The 23,853-nt window shown below is 39.5% G+C and overlaps 1 protein-coding gene across 1 annotated transcript in view; it reads left to right on the top strand.

The window, feature by feature from the left end:
- The first annotated feature begins 647 nt into the window (after positions 1 to 647).
- The window catches only part of LOC134535633 (uncharacterized), a 527,534-nt gene continuing 504,328 nt past the window's right edge, over positions 648 to 23,853 (top strand). Inside the window, exon 1 of the mRNA XM_063374810.1 lies at positions 648 to 802. The gene's annotated coding sequence lies outside the window, so the exon portion shown is untranslated. The remainder of the gene's footprint in view (positions 803 to 23,853) is intronic.

Here is a 23,853-nt window from a genome sequence, read left to right as displayed (position 1 = left end):
TTTAACTTTTCAATTAATAAACTATGTTCATTTAATTAAAGAGTTGGAGGGGTAATGTTACAACCCATACTACTACTGCCTTCTCCACTTTCTACAAAGTTTAATTAATGAGTTATTATGAAGTCTCATCGTGTTCAGTTCATTGGTTAGGTTTTCTGATATTATATAAATAACAAATTTTTAATTCCTTTTAAGAATTATTGATAAATTTTTCGTCCATGTTATGGCCAGAGTTTATATCGTTTAATGCTGTTAAAGTTATTCTGACGATTTGTTTGTTTTATAGTGAATAAGACCCTAGATGCTATTTTAACCTGTTTGTTTATTTGTATCGTTAGGTTTTAATGTGCGTGTAGGTCCTAAAGTTTGTCATCACATACTTGTTCCTACTCGGGTTTTGAATCAAGACCTTCATCCTGTATTTCAAGCTGGTAACAAAAGGCAGCACGTCAGAGAGCGTGTAAGGAAGAGGTGGAGGGCGGGACGCGCAGGGGTTATAGACGGCGGAGAAGTGTGTCGGGGAGTCCCTGGAAGGGGAGGGAAGGGCGGGCTGCGCATGCGCGGACTCGCCGGGGTTCCCGCCAAGACGCGCGGCCGGCAGTCGGCGCGCGCGCTCGCGGCCAGGCGCAGGGCAGGTGCGTGCGTCGCGGCTATACGTCACGTGCCCTGCGTGCCCGCGGCCTTCCGGAGACTTCGCCCCCTGGCTGTCCGCGGCGGTGGAACCTGTGACGCGCCACACGCTGTCTTTCCTATCATCGTGGCGGCGGGACGACAAGACACCCTGTCCCGGAGCCTGTACCAGGTATTAACTGCCAGAACTCTTACCACTAAGCCGACCTTAAGGGGCCCGCCTAGTCAGGGACGTATCTGTGCTAGTGAGGCGGGATGATAAGCGCGACGCTCGCTGGTGCTTCTAGCGCGGTGTCTCCTCTGACTGGCGCGCAGTTTTCTCGTCGTGTGTAGGAAAAAAACACTGTGAAATTCGAGCGGTGGCCGTAACATTATATGGCATATGAATGAAGGTAAAGGTGTACTGCAAGTACGTTAAGTGCTTTCAAGTAAGTACCGGTTGTTCTATGCCTAAAATTATCCTGAAAAAAATCCCTTCTAGCTATTTTAACTCTTTTAAAAATACACTATAAAATCTTAATTTAAAATCAAAACTACTTTTCGGCCCTCAACCACTCTTAAATGCTTTTCGTAAACAGACCCCACTCGGATATCTTGAGTAGTTTTGAAATCGCGTTGTTTCTCCTGAAGCTCTGCGCACCGTGTGTGTGCCCGGGTGGGCGGGGCCCTTAACTGTGTAAAACTGACGTGCAGATAAAATATTATTTTTTTAATATAAGGAACCTGCACAAATATAAATACGTTCTATGGCTCGTTTTTTTCTACGTGTCACAGTTTTTAGCACTGAATGGCGTAATAGCAGACGATAAAGGAACTAGTTTGACGAGGCAGGAATGAATAAAATATTTCTTGACGTCTCATCGACACGGAGCTAATTAGAGACGGATAAAAGGGCGGAGCGGAGAGATGGAACAGCGTGGGAGACGGGAGCACCCAGAGATGACCCCGGATCACGGCAACGTCCGCCCTGTTTCCCACCCGGACCCAGATCGCCGTGAGCGCGGCTCCTGGACTTGGCAGGACCTCGGTGCATTAAGGAGGGTCCACGAGCGGCTAAGAGTCTCTAAGTCAGGCAGGCTGATAAGTGCGATCCTTGCTGGTGCTTCTTGCAGGGGACGCACCACAACGCCAAAATACCACAACGCCAAAATGCCAAGTTGACTACAACGCCGACAGCTAGAAAACTGCTGTGTACCACAACGCCGAATTACCACAACGCCGAAATGCACTAACGCCGAAAAATGTCATTGCAGGACTGCCACAAAGGTTAGGTTAGACTAGGTTAGGTTAGACTAGATTAGGTTAGGCTAGGTTAGGTTAGGTAAGGTTAGGTTTGATTGTGGTATTTAGGCATTAAGGTACATTTAAGAAACACACACAAATTCATTCAGTTGTTATATCGGCGTTGTGGTACACAGCAGTTTTCTAGCTGTCGGCGTTGTGGTCAATTTTGACATTCGGCGTTATGGTATTTCGGCGTTGTGGTAACGACCCCTTCTTGCACAGAATCACCTCCAAGCTCAATGCTGTGGACTCGTCGTACTTAGGACAACTATGGGATTCGAGTGGTAACCACAACATTGTAAGAAGCAGAAATTAAAATGAACGTGTAATGCAAGTCAGTAGTATAGGAAAGCCGGTCCTGGGTCCGGCTTCTGGCTGTGGATTGATGATTGTCGGTCCGCCATCTTGGATTGTGACGTCACGGCGGCCATTTTTGACTCAAAATTCCTCAAAATTCCTCAAAATTGACTCAAAATGACTCAAAATTTCCCGTTTTCGAGGGAAAATTTCCCGTTTCGAGGGAAAATTAGGATTTCGAAAAACCACAAAAGTCGTTTTGCATTAAAAACCACGAAATTCCTAAAACTGGCTTAAGCATCCTTAACTCAAACCAGCGTTAAGCCATTTATAGGATTATGACGTCACCGTTGCTATTTTCGTTACGCCCGCCATCTTGAAAATCCGAAATTTTTATGTTAGAAAATCGGGAAAAATTTTAAAAATCCTTAAAAAAATTATTTGATCGAATTAAAAAAAATATTAAAAACCACTGTTGCAGTTATCGTTACGGTCGCCATCTTGGATTATATAAATGTTACATATTTCGTTACACCCGCCATCTTGGTTGAGTAACATGTCATTCTTACACTTTACGTTACGACCACCATATTGGATCCTATTAATGTTGCAATCATCGATATGGTCGCCATCTTGAAATTTAGTCACCATCTTGAAATTTAGACGCCATCTTGGAAATCCCTAATTTTTATGTTAGAAAATCGGGAAAAATTCCAAAATTCATCAAAAAAAATTAACTTTTTGGAATTCTGATTGATTATATCGATTCCCGTCCTTGTTTCGAAACCGATGAGGGCAAAAAAAATATCACATCAGATCCTTCCTCCACAGAAGCCACCTACAGACTGACCTACCACCACCAATAACAGGGTATTTACCATCAGCTGGTATGACGTCATGTCCGCCATCTTGTCTTTGTCCGCTGGAGGCCGCCATCTTGTTTTCGTCTGCTAGAGTGTGCTGACGACATGTAAGTATAATGTTCTGTTCACCATAACTTTGACTTTGACCTTGAACTTTGACCTTGACCTTGAAATTTGGCCTTGACCTTGAACTTTGACCTTGACATTAAACTTTGAACTTGACCTTGAACTTTGACCTTGACCTTGAAATTTGACCTTGACCTTGAACTTTGACCTTGACCTTGAACTTTGACGTTGACCTTGAACTTTGACCTTAACCTTGAAATTTGACCTTGACCTTGAAATTTGACCTTGACCTTGAAATTTGTGTTTGTCCTTGTCGACCATCATGGATCCGTCATTTTATGTTTAGTACATGCTAGCGGTCATTGCCATCATCATGTTTTCGTCTGCTGCTGGACACCATCTTGTGTGTACTTGTATTATAGAGTACATTTCCATCATGATAGTTTTATTCTAACCTGTTACAGTGCAGTAATCATTTATTATTACCGAGGTGCCCGCCATCTTGAAATTTGGCCGCCATCTTGAAATCATGTAATTATTTAGCTAGAAATGCGGGGAAAATACCAAAAGTCTCCGAGGAAATCAATTATTAATTTTCATACTGAATCGATGGATCCCTGTCCACGGTTCGATTCTTGACCAGTGACAGTTGTAACTAATTATGAAATAAATTTTAGATTCTGTTTTCCATTACCTTTCACGGAGTTTATTAATCATTCACTCTACGAAAAACAACTCAAGTCAATATACCTGACCAACGAATTAATACAGTGACGATTAGCCTATTATGAAAGTCTAATTTTTCAATAATCTGAATAACATATAAGCTGTTCATGTACAAAACCATACATATAGATCAATTGTCTTCAGTCCATGAGACCGAGTCACGTCATTATCAGACGTATAGGCTAGTCATTTCAGGTCCGCATGAACTTCGTCGTTAGCTAATTATATTCAATTAATCCCTCGTGACATTTTTTATACTTACTAAAGGACCAAGTGACCTTGAAAAATATTTTAGTAACACCAAGAGGTTTTTAAACTAGTAAATATTCAATCACTACATTTTGTACTACGCACAATCAAAAAAAAAAAGGAAGCACCATCATCGAAAAGGCAGCACCATCAATGAAAAGCCAGCACATTTGGAAGCACCGACAACGAAAAGGAAGCACCATCAACTAAAAGGCAGCACCGCCAACGAAAAGGAAGCACATTTGGAAGAACCGACAACGAAAAGGCAGCACCGGCATCGAAAATGAAGCACATTTGGAAGCACCGACAACGAAAAGGCAGCACCGGCATCGAAAAGGAAGCACATTTGGAAGCACCGACAACGAAAAGGCAGCACCGGCATCGAAAAGGAAGCACATTTGGAAGCACCGACAACGAAAAGGCAGCACCGGCATCGAAAAGGAAGCACATTTGGAAGCACCGACAACGAAAAGGCAGCACCGGCATCGAAAAGGAAGCACATTTGGAAGCACCGACAACGAAAAGGCAGCACCGGCATCGAAAAGGAAGCACATTTGGAAGCACCGACAACGAAAAGGCAGCACCGGAATCGAAAAGGAAGCACATGTGGAAGCACCGACAACGACAAGGCAGCACCGGCATCGAAAAGGAAGCACATTTGGAAGCACCGACAACGAAAAGGTAGCACCGCCTACGAAAAGGCAGCACATTTGGAAGCACCGACAACGAAAAGGCAGCACCGGCATCGAAAAAGGTACCACATTTGGAAGCACCGACAACGAACAGGCAGCACATTTGGAAGCACCGACAACGAAAAGGCAGCACCGTCATCGAAAAGGCAGCGCATTTGAAAGCAGCGTCAACGAAAAGGCAGCACATTTGAAAGCACCGTCAACGAAAAGGCAGCTCATTTGGAAGCACCGTCAACGAAAAGGTAGCACATTTTGGAAGCACCGTCATCGAAAAGGCAGCACCATCAATGAAAAGCCAGCACATTTGGTAGCACCGACAACGAAAAGTCAGCACCGCCAACGAACATGCAGCACATTTGGAAGCACCGTCAACGAAAAGGAAGCACCATCATCGAAAAGGCCGCACCATCAACGAAAAGGAAGCACATTTGGAAGCAAAAGTTACGAGAACTTAATCTTAGTTAGAAATCTGAATACAAGAAAAAAAAAATTAAATTTTTATAATTGCAATTATTTATTTCTTTACATTATACAAATACAAGTAAAACAAGCCATTATTGTATGTAGCCAGCTTTCCTCAGTTCTTTGAGTATGAATGATATTTCTTTGATGCACGAATAATTTCCTGCACAAAGCGAGTCATGTAGAAGTCTTAGCCGGTCAACCAATATGTTTGGATCGTTCCATGAAGTGTAATCAGTCTCTTCTACCACCATCTTACTTGTTTGATTATTATAAATATTATTTTCTCTGCTGTCTTCCGTTTTAACACCATCCTCTGGGTAACTTTCATTATCGAGACAATGATCATTACAAGCTTGATCCGATTTATTTAATATATCACGATGTTTCCATCGTTTCAGTCTCAGGTCACCACCACAGTCTTCGATCTTGCCTGCTTTAGTTGCTTCATCACAGTCTATACCTTTGTCAACAGCCTCAGAGTCGCTGTAGCAATCACCGTAGAAGGCATCATCTTCACCCAGATTACCGTAAGAATTCGATGCCGATGATGTCGAAAGTGTCTTCATCGTCTTCATGCTTCCTTTTTAGGAGTCCATCATTTTTACAGAGTAGGAAAGATCTACTTGAATTCGGCTGGAATGTATTCTCACTTTTCACGTTAAGGATTCTTCCATTGTCTTCATTCTTCCATAAATCATCTTCATCCTTCAATTTAAGTTTTTTGTCGAGATCGGAAGAGCCGCGAACATAATCTCTCCCAAGACAAGGAAAATTATTGTCGTAATGCAAATCACTCTTCCTTAGCCTAGTAGAGCCATCGTTGTCCTCGAGCTTGTACGCAGGCTTGACGTTACAAGTTCTGTCATGTCTTTTTAAGCTCTCTCTCCGCGTAAACGACTTGCTACATCTAACACAACTTATCTTATTGCGTAGTGGATTTTTAACACAGTCATTCTTCTCGTGTTGTCTTCCATTCTTTCTCAAGATAAATTATTTGCTGCAAAACTTACACCTGTGTCCTTTCAATACAGCAACAGTCACCGAATCAGGATTCATATTAGTTACTGAGACTATTGTCAGATGCAAACTGAGTGAATTAAATTAGATACATTACTTAAATAGAATTTTCTAAATATTTCAACAGCAAGAATTAAGTTACCTCATACAAAATAAATTGTTTCATGTGGTTTCGATTATTAGCATGAGATGTTGCCACGTGTTGTGTTGAGTCATAATTTATCTAGTTCTTTTATGTGGTATGCGGGATGCTCACTAACGTTTGCAAAACAAGGATGGCTTCGCTAGACATCAAGGAGAAGGAAGTTTATCTTTCATGTTAATGCTTCTCAGCTGTCTCAAAGCTTATTATTTGTCTGAGTAAAGTTATTTTTTTTAAATCCACCTGATAAAAATATTTTATGTTCTGATTTATTGACAGAATTTCACTGATTAAATGTAACTCTGAATAAAAATGACATGACTCAGTAAGTAAAAAATTCTTCATGCAGAGATAGATCTCTCACAAATAATCAGGAGCACTCGGTGAAAACCATCAGATGTCTAGCCAGGAATAATCAGAAACACTTGGAGAAAGCCATCAATATAATATCAAGATTAATCAGAAGCACTCGGAGAAATCCATCAGATGTCTAGTTAGGTATAATCAGAAGCACACGGAGTAAACCACCATAATATTGTCAAGAATAATCGAAAGCTCACGGAGAATACCATTATAATATTGTCAAGAATAATCAGGAGCACACGGAGAAAACCACAATAATATTAACAATAATAATCAGAAGCACACGGAGAAAACCACCATAATATTGACAAGAATAATCGGAAGCACACGGAGAAAACCACCACAAGTTTTCTTTGATATCATAAAAATACAGAAAAAAATATTTAATAAATAACAAAAAAAATTAATAAAAAAATTTAAATGACAAAATAAAATACAAAAATACATAAAATTCTGGCTTGTACTAGAACTATATCTTTGCTCAACAATGAGAAGTTCACAAGCTAGCAGAATCTGTTTATGTATTTTTGTATTTTATTTTGTCATTTAAATTTTTTTATTAATTTTTTTATGTTATTTATTAAATATTTTTTTCTGTATTTTTATGATATCAAAGAAAACTTGTGGTGGTTTTCTCCGTGTGCTTCCGATTATTCTTGTCAATATTATGGTGGTTTTCTCCGTGTGCTTCTGATTATTATTGTTAATATTATTGTGGTTTTCTCCGTGTGCTCCTGATTATTCTTGACAATATTATAATGGTATTCTCCGTGAGCTTTCGATTATTCTTGACAATATTATGGTGGTTTACTCCGTGTGCTTCTGATTATACCTAACTAGACATCTGATGGATTTCTCCGAGTGCTTCTGATTAATCTTGATATTATATTGATGGCTTTCTCCAAGTGTTTCTGATTATTCCTGGCTAGACATCTGATGGTTTTCACCGAGTGCTCCTGATTATTTGTGAGAGATCTATCTCTGCATGAAGAATTTTTTACTTACTGAGTCATGTCATTTTTATTCAGAGTTACATTTAATCAGTGAAATTCTGTCAATAAATCAGAACATAAAATATTTTTATCAGGTGGATTTAAAAAAAATAACTTTACTCAGACAAATAATAAGCTTTGAGACAGCTGAGAAGCATTAACATGAAAGATAAACTTCCTTCTCCTTGATGTCTAGCGAAGCCATCCTTGTTTTGCAAACGTTAGTGAGCATCCCGCATACCACATAAAAGAACTAGATAAATTATGACTCAACACAACACGTGGCAACATCTCATGCTAATAATCGAAACCACATGAAACAATTTATTTTGTATGAGGTAACTTAATTCTTGCTGTTGAAATATTTAGAAAATTCTATTTAAGTAATGTATCTAATTTAATTCACTCAGTTTGCATCTGACAATAGTCTCAGTAACTAATATGAATCCTGATTCGGTGACTGTTGCTGTATTGAAAGGACACAGGTGTAAGTTTTGCAGCAAATAATTTATCTTGAGAAAGAATGGAAGACAACACGAGAAGAATGACTGTGTTAAAAATCCACTACGCAATAAGATAAGTTGTGTTCGATGTAGCAAGTCGTTTACGCGGAGAGAGAGCTTAAAAAGACTTGACAGAACTTGTAACGTCAAGCCTGCGTACAAGCTCGAGGACAACGATGGCTCTACTAGGCTAAGGAAGAGTGATTTGCATTACGACAATAATTTTCCTTGTCTTGGGAGAGATTATGTTCGCGGCTCTTCCGATCTCGACAAAAAACTTAAATTGAAGGATGAAGATGATTTATGGAAGAATGAAGACAATGGAAGAATCCTTAACGTGAAAAGTGAGAATACATTCCAGCCGAATTCAAGTAGATCTTTCCTACTCTGTAAAAATGATGGACTCCTAAAAAGGAAGCATGAAGACGATGAAGACACTTTCGACATCATCGGCATCGAATTCTAACGGTAATCTGGGTGAAGATGATGCCTTCTACGGTGATTGCTACAGCGACTCTGAGGCTGTTGACAAAGGTATAGACTGTGATGAAGCAACTAAAGCAGGCAAGATCGAAGACTGTGGTGGTGACCTGAGACTGAAACGATGGAAACATCGTGATATATTAAATAAATCGGATCAAGCTTGTAATGATCATTGTCTCGATAATGAAAGTTACCCAGAGGATGGTGTTAAAACGGAAGACAGCAGAGAAAATAATATTTATAATAATCAAACAAGTAAGATGGTGGTAGAAGAGACTGATTACACTTCATGGAACGATCCAAACATATTGGTTGACCGGCTAAGACTTCTACATGACTCGCTTTGTGCAGGAAACTATTCGTGCATCAAAGAAATATCATTCATACTCAAAGAACTGAGGAAAGCTGGCTACATACAATAATGGCTTGTTTTACTTGTATTTGTATAATGTAAAGAAATAAATAATTGCAATTATAAAAATTTAATGTTTTTTTTTTCTTGTATTCAGATTTCTAACTAAGATTAAGTTCTCGTAACTTGTGCTTCCAAATGTGCTTCCTTTTCAATGATGGTGCGGCCTTTTCGATGATGGTGCTTCCTTTTCGTTGACGGTGCTTCCAAATGTGCTGCATGTTCGTTGGCGGTGCTGACTTTTCGTTGTCGGTGCTACCAAATGTGCTGGCTTTTCATTGATGGTGCTGCCTTTTCGATGACGGTGCTTCCAAAATGTGCTACCTTTTCGTTGACGGTGCTTCCAAATGAGCTGCCTTTTCGTTGACGGTGCTTTCAAATGTGCTGCCTTTTCGTTGACGCTGCTTTCAAATGCGCTGCCTTTTCGATGACGGTGCTGCCTTTTCGTTGTCGGTGCTTCCAAATGTGCTGCCTGTTCGTTGTAGGTGCTTCCAAATGTGGTATCTTTTTCGATGCCGGTGCTGCCTTTTCGTTGTCGGTGCTTCCAAATGTGCTGCCTTTTCGTAGGCGGTGCTACCTTTTCGTTGTCGGTGCTTCCAAATGTGCTTCCTTTTCGATGCCGGTGCTGCCTTGTCGTTGTCGGTGCTTCCAAATGTGCTTTCTTTTCGATGCCGGTGCTGCCTTTTCGTTGTCGGTGCTTCCAAATGTGCTTCCTTTTCGATGCCGGTGCTGCCTTTTCGTTGTCGGTTCTTCCAAATGTGCTTCCTTTTCGATGCCGGTGCTGCCTTTTCGTTGTCGGTGCTTCCAAATGTGCTTCCTTTTCGATGCCGGTGCTGCCTTTTCGTTGTCGGTGCTTCCAAATGTGCTTCCTTTTCGATGCCGGTGCTGCCTTTTCGTTGTCGGTGCTTCCAAATGTGCTTCCGTTTCGATGCCGGTGCTGCCTTTTCGTTGTCGGTGCTTCCAAATGTGCTTCATTTTCGATGCCGGTGCTGCCTTTTCGTTGTCGGTGCTTCCAAATGTGCTTCCTTTTCGTTGGCGGTGCTGCCTTTTAGTTGATGGTGCTTCCTTTTCGTTGTCGGTGCTTCCAAATGTGCTGGCTTTTCATTGATGGTGCTGACTTTTCGATGATGGTGCTTCCTTTTTTTTGATTGTGCGTAGTACAAAATGTAGTGATTGAATATTTACTAGTTTAAAAACCTCTTGGTGTTACTAAAATATTTTTCAAGGTCACTTGGTCCTTTAGTAAGTATAAAAAATGTCACGAGGGATTAATTGAATATAATTAGCTAACGACGAAGTTCATGCGGACCTGAAATGACTAGCCTATACGTCTGATAATGACGTGACTCGGTCTCATGGACTGAAGACAATTGATCTATATGTATGGTTTTGTACATGAACAGCTTATATGTTATTCAGATTATTGAAAAATTAGACTTTCATAATAGGCTAATCGTCACTGTATTAATTCGTTGGTCAGGTATATTGACTTGAGTTGTTTTTCGTAGAGTGAATGATTAATAAACTCCGTGAAAGGTAATGGAAAACAGAATCTAAAATTTATTTCATAATTAGTTACAACTGTCACTGGTCAAGAATCGAACCGTGGACAGGGATCCATCGATTCAGTATGAAAATTAATAATTGATTTCCTCGGAGACTTTTGGTATTTTCCCCGCATTTCTAGCTAAATAATTACATGATTTCAAGATGGCAGCCAAATTTCAAGATGGCGGGCACCTCGGTAATAATAAATGATTACTGCACTGTAACAGGTTAGAATAAAACTATCATGATGGAAATGTACTCTATAATACAAGTACACACAAGATGGTGTCCAGCAGCAGACGAAAACATGATGATGGCAATGACCGCTAGCATGTACTAAACATAAAATGACGGATCCATGATGGTCGACATGGACAAACACAAATTTCAAGGTCAAGGTCAAATTTCAAGGTCAAGGTCAAATTTCAAGGTTAAGGTCAAATTTCAATGTCAAGGTCAAAGTTCAAGGTCAAGGTCAAAGTTCAAGGTCAAGGTCAAATTTCAAGGTCAAGGTCAAAGTTCAAGGTCAAGTTCAAAGTTTAATGTCAAGGTCAAAGTTCAAGGTCAAGGCCAAATTTCAAGGTCAAGGTCAAAGTTCAAGGTCAAAGTCAAAGTTATGGTGAACAGAACATTATACTAACATGTCGTCAGCACACTCTAGCAGACGAAAACAAGATGGCGGCCTCCAGCGGACAAAGACAAGATGGCGGACATGACGTCATACCAGCTGATGGTGAATACCCTGTTATTGGTGGTGGTAGGTCAGTCTGTAGGTGGCTTCTATGGAGGAAGGATCTGATGTGATATTTTTTTTGCCCTCATCGGTTTCGAAACAAGGACGGGAATCGATATAATCAATCAGAATTCTAACAAGTTAATTTTTTTTGATGAATTTTGGAATTTTTCCCGATTTTCTAACATAAAAATTAGGGATTACCAAGATGGCGTCTAAATTTCAAGATGGTGACTAAATTTCAAGATGGTGACTAAATTTCAAGATGGCGACCATATCGATAATTGCAACATTAATAGGATCCAATATGGTGGTCGTAACATAAAGTGTAAGAATGACATGTTACTCAACCAAGATGGTGGGTGTAACGAAATATGTAACATTTATATAATCCAAGATGGCGACCGTAACGATAACTGCAACAGTGGTTTTTAATATTTTTTTTAATTCGATCAAATAATTTTTTTAAGGATTTTTAAAATTTTTCCCGATTTTCTAACATAAAAATTTCGGATTTTCAAGATGGCGGGCGTAACGAAAATAGCAACGGTGACGTCATAATCCTATAAATGGCTTAACGCTGGCTTGAGTTAAGGATGCTTAAGCCAGTTTTAGGAATTTCGTGGTTTTTAATGCAAAACGACTTTTGTGGTTTTTCGAAATCCTAATTTTCCCTCGAAACGGGAAATTTTCCCTCGAAAACGGGAAATTTTGAGTCATTTTGAGTCAATTTTGAGGAATTTTGAGGAATTTTGAGTCAAAAATGGCCGCCGTGACGTCACAATCCAAGATGGCGGACCGACAATCATCAATCCACAGCCAGAAGCCGGACGCAGGACCGGCTATCCTATACTACTCAAGTCTCTTGAGTGCTTTTAAGAATCTGTACCGTGTGTTATCTTGCTTAAACATTATTCTGAAAAGACGCGTTTCAACCATTTTCACTCTTCAAACAAAATACGGAAACAGAAATACTCATTCGCGGTATAGTTTTAAATGCTTTTCGTAAACAGACTCCAATCCGATAACTTGAGCATATATATATATATATATATATATATATATATATAAGGTAAAAGCACCTATTATGAGACCTTTCCTAATATGAGACCCTACACTTTCTCAGCCGGGAGCTCCTCAACTCTAGCGGACAATACACTAACTCGGTGTAGGGAACGTTTTATTGCGTGTGTATTGTTTTCATTAGCGAGCGAATGTGCAGACAAGCGTGGTTACCGATTTTGTGTTTTACGAGCTATCGAGTTTTCCACCGAGATAACAGAAACGGCTTACATATAAATCAAGGTAAGGTTACTTGTTATAACATTCATACATGCTGATTGCTATATAGATGAGTGGTTATGTGCATGCTAGTGAGATTGTGTTTCGTGCACTTTTTGTATCTGCAACACAAAGACTTTTGTTGCGTATTGATGGCTCCTATTATGAGACCTACAGAGTACCCTTTTATGGGATACTATCTCATATTAGGAACCGGGTCTCATATTAAGAGCTTCCTGCTAAATAAAGTGTTATGCATTTAAACATGAGAGTATCATTTAACTATCGCCTTGTTACAACAGAATGATGATTTATTATGTTATAATGTAATTAAATTGCTTCATATCTAATGTATAGCAATATAATTCTCTTTATTAACAAACTGTAATGACATATTTCATAAGTAATGCTGGACTTAGGATATTAATTCATAGGCATAGATTAACAGTTTTCTTTGCTTAAAATGACATTGAATTTAACTTTATTATTACCTTTCATATTAATGTTTTGCTTTTAGAGGGATCCTAGCCGAAATCCGAAAAGGAAGAAATGGACAAGGAGCAGATGATCCTAGCTGTCAAAGCTGTACAAACAGGTACTATGGGTTACAAGTCAGCAGCGAAACATTTTGGGGTACCAAAAAGCACAGCGGAAAGGTATATGAAAAATACTGAATTGCGTACTGATGATTTGGTAAATGTGCCATTAGGAAGAAGGCCTACATTAAGTTGTAAACTAGAAAATGAACTCGTACCGTACTGCATTGAGATGGATAAAAGGTTTTATGGGTTGAGGAAATGTGATATTAAAAGGATGGCCTTCCAACTAGCCATTGCTAATGGTATCAAACACCCATTCTCAGAAAAAATAAATCAGCTGGTAAGAAGTGAATGGGGTCTTTCTTAAAGCGTCATCCACAGTTGTCATTAAGAGTTCCCCAAGGCATTTTTCACGCCAGAGTAAAAGGTTTCAGTCCTGAAAATGTGAAAACATTTTTTGAGCTCTATGTAACTGAATTTGACAAAATTAAAGGCCGTCCTCACAGGTTGTACAATGTTGACGAGACTGGGGTAACTGTGGTACAGCACAGAGCTGAGAAGGTAATATCCCTGAAAGGAAAACGAGAAGTAGCTGCACTGACATCAGCTGAGAGAGGGTCACTCATAACAGTCGTTACTTGCATGAATGCAGTTGGTTCTTTTGTCCCTCCATTGATAGTGTGGCCAAGGAATAATATGAAAATAGAACTCATGGATGGGGCACCAGCTGGTTATATTTGGGGATGCCACCCTTCTGGATGGATTCAGGGGGATTTGTTCACAAAGTGGTTTGATCATTTTTTGAATATACAAAGCCACCACTTGAAGACCCTGTTCTTATTCTCGATGGCCACTACTCACACACCAGAAATGTTGATGTGATACGATTGGCTAGAGAGAACCACGTATCAATCTTTTGTATCCCTCCTCACAGTTCACACAAAATTCAGCCACTGGATGTAGGCTTCATGAAACCACTGAAAACCTATTATGCCTCAGAAATACAGGCTTCTTTAAGAAACAACCCTTACCGTATTGTAACACCACTCTTGGTTGCAAAGTTGTTCAGTGCAGCATATCAACGAGCTGCAACAATGGAAATAGCAGTCAATGCATTCCGCTAAACAGGATTTTACCCATTCAACAGTGATGGGTTTCGTGATTGTGACTTTGTAATTCACAGTTGTCACGAAATTCCTGATAGATATGTTCATACCAGTGCAACTATCATCGCCACTTCGAATGACACATAAACTGGTGCAGGACCATCTAATTCTCACCCTGTTCTGCCTATGGATCACCCACATTTTTTTGGCACAGGGCCTTCTGATGCTAGTCCTGCTCAAACAATGGACATCACACCTATCTCTCCTAAAGACATTAAGCCAATTCCTAGTCTTTCAGCAAATTTATAAAGCCGAAGATGTGGCAAAGCATCTGTAATAACCTCATCGCCTTACAAATCCGATCTCCTGAAGAGTTTGGAAAGAGCTACAACAGCAAAAAATAAAAAAAAGAAGCTGCAGGGAAATGTCATAAAACCCTGACAAAAACCTTCTGCCAACACACAAAAGTCAAGATCACGATGTTGTACAAGAAGATTAATGGAACAATCCAGCAGCGACGAGTCGGATGATGATTTCGACATCTTATCAGATAGCTCTGGTGAAGAAGACAACTATGCTGAATGCCTCTTCTGTGGATGCATATTTTCAGATGACAAACATGGCGAACAGTGGATACAGTGTACTGTCTGCTGTCGTTGGGCTCATGAACATTGTGGTGCCACTGACAGTCACTTTGTGTGTCCTCATTGCCAAAAGAGGATAAAGAAATAATGTGTCCCATATTAGGAACCCTTTTTTTTCCTTTGGAAAAGTGCAGTGTCATCCGTTTTTTGCAGAGGACATAAATTTATTATTTTTAAACAATATGTATGTATTGCATTTTATAGTTAAACATATCAAGTAATTTATCATACGTTAAATGTTAATTTATGTTCACTTAATAAAAATATATGAATTTTATTTAAAAGGGGTCCCATAATAGGTGCCTTTACCTTATATATATTTTTTTCTGAAACACTGCAAACCGTATGTGTGCCTAGGTAGGCAATTTATTTAATTTAAATGTGAAAGTTTGAATGTAACTCATTCATGATTTGAATACTTAACGTATTTGGTTACAATTTAAACTGAAGTAGCCATTATACTAAATTAACACATTAACTAAGTAACATATTAAAATGTAATTCCCCTCCCAAGAGAAACAAATTAAAAAATAGGTTTTATAATAAAAGTATAGACGTTAAGTAATTAGGCTTGAGTGCTTGAGTTATAATAAAACAGAAGCGGGCGCTCTTTGAATGTTTACCAAGCTCAAGATTCATTGACCTCCCATTAATCTCGGACATATTTAAAGTTCGCCGCTTGAATAAAACAAACTTCTTTTGCAAGAACTAATTAATTATGTTGATTTTCGAGTAGTTAAAATGTTGTTGCCTTAACCAAAACCACTTTATAACTAAAACAATCCTTCCATGACAATATAAAGAAAGAATATTTTCTAGAATATTATTTATTTAAATGACCTTTTACATTTAAAGCAGCAGAAAGAAAGGGGGTTGTCTGCAAAGTCGGTTTACGGACGATAATTTTACGTGATAACGTCATAAGATAACATTGATGAAAAATTGCATACTTTTTAATTTTCAAATATTATTTACAGTTTTTGCAAATTTCATTTAAATAATTAGTTTAAATATAATCACGAACAATTAGTTAAAAAGCCCGCCTTAACCTGTTTGATATTATAGAAGATTTTCTCGCACGGTGGTTGGCCGGTTCTTGCACGCTTGGCTCAGGCGGAACGTGACAATAAGTCATGCTTTTTCGTGCGTGCAAGCCGGCGTTCATTGATTTATAAGACGTTATCACGTCAAAATCCGCAACGATTAATGACCAATAAAGGCCAGTAAATCTTAGGTTTCCCAAACCCGCGAATCCTTGGAGTTATGCTTGTGTTGCTGCAAAGACAAGCCTTGTGGTGGTTGTAACCACAAGAAATTGAGCTCTATTTATGACTTCAATCTAACATATCGTGACGTTTCACGCTACTGCGTTTGAAATTTCATATCCACGTGATTTCAGCTGCATACTAGAACATTAATAAATGAACCAAGTATACAGCTACCATGTATCAAAAACATGCAAGGAGTACTAAACGGACAACATCTTTACTTAAAATGTGTGTTTGATTCACGTACAGTCCTACCGCAATTATACAATAGGCGATGCCGATATTTTCTTCTAATTGTATTTTTAGTTATGATTGAGTTTCATTACAATTTACATGATTGCCTAAATAAATATCCATCCCTATGAAAATAACTAATGCCTGCAGTATAATCACTTTACAGTATTAATCAAAAGAGAACAGTTTAGATTTTTCGGTTATATTGCGATATTTAAACAATATCATACATATTGAAAACGAAAAAGTTTTTGAAACTGAAACATAGGCAGTGAGCTACATATATTATATTTATTAATTAATAATACTACCACCACACTTGCTTTGTAGCCCATTTCACCCTAAACGATCTTCGTAAAATTTTTAAATGTTAACTGTGCTTGATTAAAGGATTGATAAATCATTATATATTTTAATAAAAAAAATATGGGCTATATCTGTTTTATACACACATTGAAATCATTTCAAAAGTCAAGCTATTATAAGTATCAAACATCAAGATATCTAAACTTCAATATTATAGTAGCATGTGTCAATCCATGTTTACCAATATCTTACATACTACTCGATTTTGCTTCAGAGATAAGATTTTTCGCTACCAAACCAAACCTACCCTCATTTCACAATCTTAGTGGTCGAATTTCTAGGAAAAATGACACTTCGTAACTATTGGAGTATTTAATTCTGATCAGTTTCTTACAGTCCATTTACTAGATTTAGTGAAATTAATTTTAATTATGAAAGAACTTACCTCATTTTCATTACCTGAGAGAAGATTATTCAGTAAATGTTAAAGGCAAATTTGTATTTAAGTGTGTTTATTATTAAACCAAATATTTAAACATCAGCGTGATAAAATTTGTATCCTTTTTATTATTTATATTATATATACTACAGAATGTCTTTATATATTATATTATCTGTCTGTATATGATATATACTACATAATGTCTTTATATACAACGTTCACAGCTTTTTTTGTCATTAGACAATACAAACATAATATAGATCAATTAAATATATATATATATATATATATATATATATATATATACACACACCGCTTGTTAGTAAGACGATCCATACACTACACGTCACACCCGAGTTTAACTAGGTCACTTGACATTTCAGCACACTTACATGCCTCTAAAGCTCACAATAACAACACCACATCACGCCAGTTAGCCGATCTAACTGGTGGGGAGCTCCTCTACCCCGCCGACGACAGGTACACGTGACTTTTCTAGCATTGCACTACAAGTCAGCGCACACACAGACCCGTGTGCCAAACCAATACAACAAGACACGCGCCCCGCTGTTGATCCAAGTGATGCTAACAAAAGTGTAGGGTGCACCTGCTTTACAATGCACCAAGCGAGTTATTGAAACTTCGGTTTCTGGTCTCGCACACACTTAATGCTCCGTACGGCAGTATGATGGATCGGCGGCGGCTATCCAGGAAGCAAGGCTACAACACGACTCGCCAAAGGAGAAGCGCATGAAGCTCCAGTATCAACCCAGAATGTCATCACACCTGTGGGTGGTGGCATGGAGCAGCTAGAACAGCTGCTGCACAACTGCTCGGTGCTCGAAGATGCAGTTGTGGAGCTCCAGCCCGGGGACCCGCGTGCCTTCCAGGTCTGGCGGAGTTGAGGGACAAGAGCGCCTCCACATCTCCAACCAGTCAGTCATAGCCGGCCAGGTTCATCTCATGGAGTCTTTACGAGGCGGCCACTGCACCAGCGACCCAGACACTCCACAACTGCAGCACCCAGACTAAACCAGCGACCAGGTATAAGAAAACTCAGGCTGCCAATCCGCCGGCGGGCAACCAAAAAGCAGATTTTACTGCTCAGAAAGGTACCATGGCTGCTCTGCACGCCGAAACCAAGATCATGCAGCCGCCGACAACTGGGACCTGCGCACAGAAGCACGACGCAGACAGTGAGGCCACAGAAGAGACTTTGAGTCCTCCTTGGTGGCGGGGGGCCGGGGGTATGTGCCAGCCTCTACAGGGAGGCCTTCAAGACCCAGGAAGAGGCCACTCTGCTGCCGGAGGCTGGCCTGGACATAGAGGGGGGCAGTGATGGCAGCCGACTGCACACAGCTGGCAACAACGCAGGTCGGATGGGGCGGTGATGGAGCTGGCAGCATTGCCCCCGCCTGCAGATTCATATAGCCTGTCCAAATAGATTGTTAGCTTGGCAGTTTCTCCGACTGTCTTACAGCGGCTAATGAACGAAAATCTTAGCAATCTCACCGGCAGAGGTATCTCACACATCAAATGTGCAAGTTCATTTGCCCCATTAATTTTTCTAAGGGCCGAAAAAGGTAAAAAACCATATCCGAACTAGAAATAAGTTTAGGTTGAGCTATAGCTTGCGTAAGTGGAAGTTCAGTACCTGGTCAAAGAAAAAGGTGACTGTCTAGCGATCCACTTGTTTTTTTTAAAACGCCTCACACAGATAATGCTCATAACCAGAAAAGCATTTTAAGCAGCAAAGTTCAAATGTTGCCCGCAGTCCAAACAAATGTGCGGTATGCATGACGGTAATTGGGTCGTCAAAATACCTGGTAAATTTTAGATTTAATGGCTTAGCCAAAATATCGAAGTCCTTTCCAAAGAATGGTGTGTTAAGCGAAGTCAAACTGCCTTTTGGCGCACCACACACACATTTAACACCCTGACAGCCGGCTGAAGGGAAACCAGTTCCAGGCGTACGTGAATAGTTGAAGCTCGGGAGAATGCTGATGATCTCTCAGTCCTCCGGGGGTTGAAGTCGGGAAGTCCACGGCCGACGAAGGTCCCAAGGACCAGCACTAGCCACTCCGCGAGCGCCGCCGTAAGGGTGACATTCCTTCGACGCGACTGCGACCGGTGACCGGCGACCAGAGCGCGCGACCAGCGGCAGTGACTGCTCCTGGAGCAGTGTGATCGCGATCCAGCCGACAAGTGGGCGTGTACTTGTGTGTCATTAGATGTGTATTGTCGAAATGGTACCATAAATTTTTGGATGCATCGACAGGGTAATTGTTGAAACACAATTATGTAAATTCTACACTTTACTCGATTAATTTTGATGTATTTTCTATCCTTGCTTTTGAACAATAACGTTACTATAATTTATTGACTGTAATTCTACTCTTGATGCATGAATTACATACCTGAACTTCAAAGCCAGCTTTTTAGTCTAATATTATCGGGTACGGTATACAATTGATTGGTTTTTTTACAAGTTATCTTTCACTTAACCGACGATAGAGTTTAACAGTGACACACCGAAACGGAAGAATTCCCTAAACTTCTTGTCATCTCTCAGAAAATGCCTGTTTATGAGAGCAGAGAAGAAAACTTCGTCAGCGCGTAGCCTGTACGTGACACTAGCATCGGCGTTCATTCTTTCATGGACGGCCAACATTGTCGTGAACATAATATAGTCGTCTTCTTCCACAAAGAGGTATATTAAAAGTAATATTTGTTTTCTTTAACTGTCATTGTTCATGCTATCACAAAACGGGAACGCACTAGGAACGCAGGCGAATTGCGGTCACCAGTCGTTTCAGAGGAAACACTCTGTCTCGGCGACAAGCGAACCGCGACTACAGTCGCTGTCACAGGTCGCCGGTCGCCGGTCACGTCAAAGGAATCCCACTGGCGATGGTGGTGCGGCGCAGTGATTCGGAAAAGAACCAGAACGAACGTCAGATTGTTTCGGTACATACAGACCATAGTTACACCGCCAATATTCGCGCATGAACGCGGGAGAGAATAGGCCCAAATATGTATATATATAAAAAACTGAAATTTAAAAAAAATTGAATTATAATAAAATAATAAAGCAATTTTTAAAGCAAATTACAATTAATACAGTAAAAGGCTCGACTGAGAATACTGAGGCGTACAGCACGCCTCTCATCATTGAGGTTTCTCGTGACATACAGTGTAACCAGCAATGGCTCATGTCCAAAATAACATCTCGATTCAAACTTACCCATCACAAGAACCATTCAAAGAACGAATAACAATCATGATACGATTAAATAAGTTAAGCTCACTCCGTGGTAATCAAAGTCGAACGAGTGCATTCGAAATATTCAGATTGTATTTTATTGCAGGCTATGTCTCAACACATTATTATTATTATTGAAAAAAATATTCTTTCGCTCATAAAGTTCCCCAGTTTTTGACATATGGTCGTTTGGAACTGAGCTAAAGTCTGTTTTTTCTTTCAGGTTGAGTTATAGAGAGTTCTGATTAGAGTGAAAGACATAAAAGAAACGTTCAGACTCTAGTGTGCTGTATTCCCGTTCTTTTAATGCGGCGTTGTCGACGTGACTTGCTTTATTGGAGGCGCGCAGGAAGCATTAGGGGCTTTCAGCCTGCGCTTCCTCTAGTTAACGACCTCTTACCTCGCGAGATAAGCAGGTTACCCCGGGCCTGCCAGCAGCTCGCCGCATCAGGTGGAGATGACTCCGACACAAGAGGGTTGCTGGGGGATGATCAAGGAGCTGTAGGCCTGTGTGTTGGGCCGGAGGTCACCAGGTGGTCGCGGTCTCTTAACTATTAACGCGGGAGACACGTGAGTGCAAGGTGAGGGGGGGGGGGGGGTTGTCCATACACCATCATGAGTACCGGCATGAGTAACACGTGTGAGCTTAAATTGGTGCTAAGTTTCTTGGAGACCACCAAAGTCTTGTAGGTCATTTCTCCTCAGCCTTTGTGCTTGAGCGTTTAACACCCATACTCTTAACATTGAAATTTACACTCTCAACACGAAAATATTTTAAAAAATTAAAAATTATGGGAATTTTACTGGAAACCTGATCGAAATGGAGCAAATTAACAGTTTTGGTCGAATTTCACCGATTCTAAATTGTTTTTTACATTCATATTTTAAGTGATCGATGGGGGCCACATCGCAAGGCGTTGTAAAAGCGTATTGATATTTTTTAAATTGGCGACACATTAAATAAAATCTAAAAGTATCATTAATGTGAAAAAAAATCCTATTTTATTGTTTAGCGTAGGTTAGCTTGTTACCAAAATATAATTTACGTCTCTCTAGAAGTAATTCCCCTAACGGCCTTTTGATGAATGACGATGTTCCTATAATAAAGGGTTCAGAGCTAGAATAAAAAAAACTGCGCTGTACCTTGTTCCGTTTTATCTAACGTTGTGATAACTAACGGCGTTTTACAAAACAGTGATTTCTTAAAATAAAAAAGGTACTTCGTATTTGGCTTACACTGTAAAGAAATGTATGTAATATAAAACAAAATGTGTGTGGCAGCGGAGTCTCCTACGACGTCAGTATAAATATACAGCTAAATGTGTTAATTTTTTTTACTCTTATGTTGAAGAAAAAATACTAACAAAGTGTAGCAGTATACTTGCCATTGTCTGGTAAATATGTCTCTGTGATATATAAATTTACATACCTATATTTTTACTGCAACTGTCAGTTGACTTTACTGTATCATTGAAAATTTTTACATGTAATAATTAATTGATCGACATTTTTTTTTAGTTTATAAATTTAAACAAACAATGTGTAAGTAGTATGTCTATGTCAGTCCGCAAACTGGGTTATGGGTGTGGATCCTGAGCCGATGTCCGCTATCTTGGATTGTGAAGTCATGGCAGCCATCTTCGATGACCTTGACCTTTGATCTTACCCTTGACCCCGGTGACCATATTGGATCCGCCACCGGTTTTTCTAGAATATTCCGCCAATTTGAATTCTAGGATTTTCTGCCATTTAACACCCCACTCCCTAGTGTTGCAATTTTCGTTACGGCCGCCATTTAGAAAATCCGTAACTTTAATGCTAGAAATTAAAAATAACATTAAAAAAATAATAAAAATTTAATATAAAAAACTTCCGCCATCTTGAAATTCCGTGATTATTATACGATTTTAATGGCAAATATTGTTAAAATTATAAAAATTTATTTAATAAATTTTAATAAAAAATAATTTTGGAGTCCTCGATTCGAACCTAGTGAAGATATTCGATTAAAATGTCGACAGATACTTATTTCACGGAAGCCACCGACAGACTAACATCCCACCACTTATTCCAAGGCAGATATTAAGTCAGTCGGTATTATGGTATGGTCACAATTTTTTTTCGTCTGCTGGAGGCTGACAAATTATTTTCGTCTGATAGAGGTGCCACCACCAAATTAGTTTAATTTTTGCTCGCTAGAGTGCAGTGTTCATTTATTGTCAGGGCGCCCACCATCTTGGCCACAATCTTGAAATTCTTTTATTTTATAGCTATAAAATCGGAAAACAATTCCAAAAGTCATCAAATAATCACTTATTAATCTATAGATTGATTCGTTAGTCTTGGTTTGATACTTCACTCGTGAAAAACAGATAAGTTAATTAAAAAATTCCAGAAATGATACGTTCGAGGAATAAAAGACAATTATTAAAAAAATATTATGTAGAATTTATAAAATAATTACTGGCGTTTTTCGATTTCTGCATCTGCTTCCCACGAATTAAAGCGATTTTAAATGCCCCACCACTTGATGTAGGACCGTCATTTTTCTTAGTTTGAGAATGTTCTTCACCAACTACATGTCGGAATACATCGTAGGCAGAATCTCTATGGAATATAAGCCATCACGAATAGGCATGTATTCCAAATCTTCGAGGTAGTAGGTCCTAGGCTCAGATTCATGAACGTGTGTTGAACGGAAAAGTTCGAGATTCCAATTCGCAGTGAAACGTTTTCGAAAACGTCTTTCTGCTGGGAGATCCGTACAATGTCACCGACGTTAGCTTTAGGCTTTCATGGGTCATTCTTCTTTGTGCTGGAAAACACTGTTGGAAGCAGGTGATACTTGTACTTTCCGTTATCTGTGAGCTGACGCCACATATTGGTGCGCAAAGTTCTGTTAAACCTTTCGACAACGGAGGCTTTGACATTACTAAATGTAAAGTAGTATTTGATGCCAAACTTCTTTCTCATAGCCTTGAAGTTCGCGTTATAGAATTATTTGCTGAGATCCGTTTGCAGTTTCGACGGTATACGTCAATCACGCAAAAGTCTGTGAATTCACGTCAATTGTGTTCTTCGATTTTACAGGTCGGGCCTAAGTGAACTTGCTATACAAATCAATGATCATCAACATGTCTTTGAAACCTTTATCACTCGGGAATATGGTACCCTCTTAACCATGTCCGCCTGAAATAAATCTTCAAGTCCACACACTACGACTTTGCTCCAAAGGTATTTTAGTATGACAGGAGCATGAAGTTCGCGAGCGATTATGGTTCAATTAGTTGTATGTAGCTGGCTTCC

Source organism: Bacillus rossius, chromosome 10 (genome assembly GCF_032445375.1).
Source record: "Bacillus rossius redtenbacheri isolate Brsri chromosome 10, Brsri_v3, whole genome shotgun sequence".
Lineage (NCBI taxonomy): Eukaryota > Metazoa > Arthropoda > Insecta > Phasmatodea > Bacillidae > Bacillus > Bacillus rossius.
This window is presented reverse-complemented; position numbering and strand designations above follow the sequence as displayed.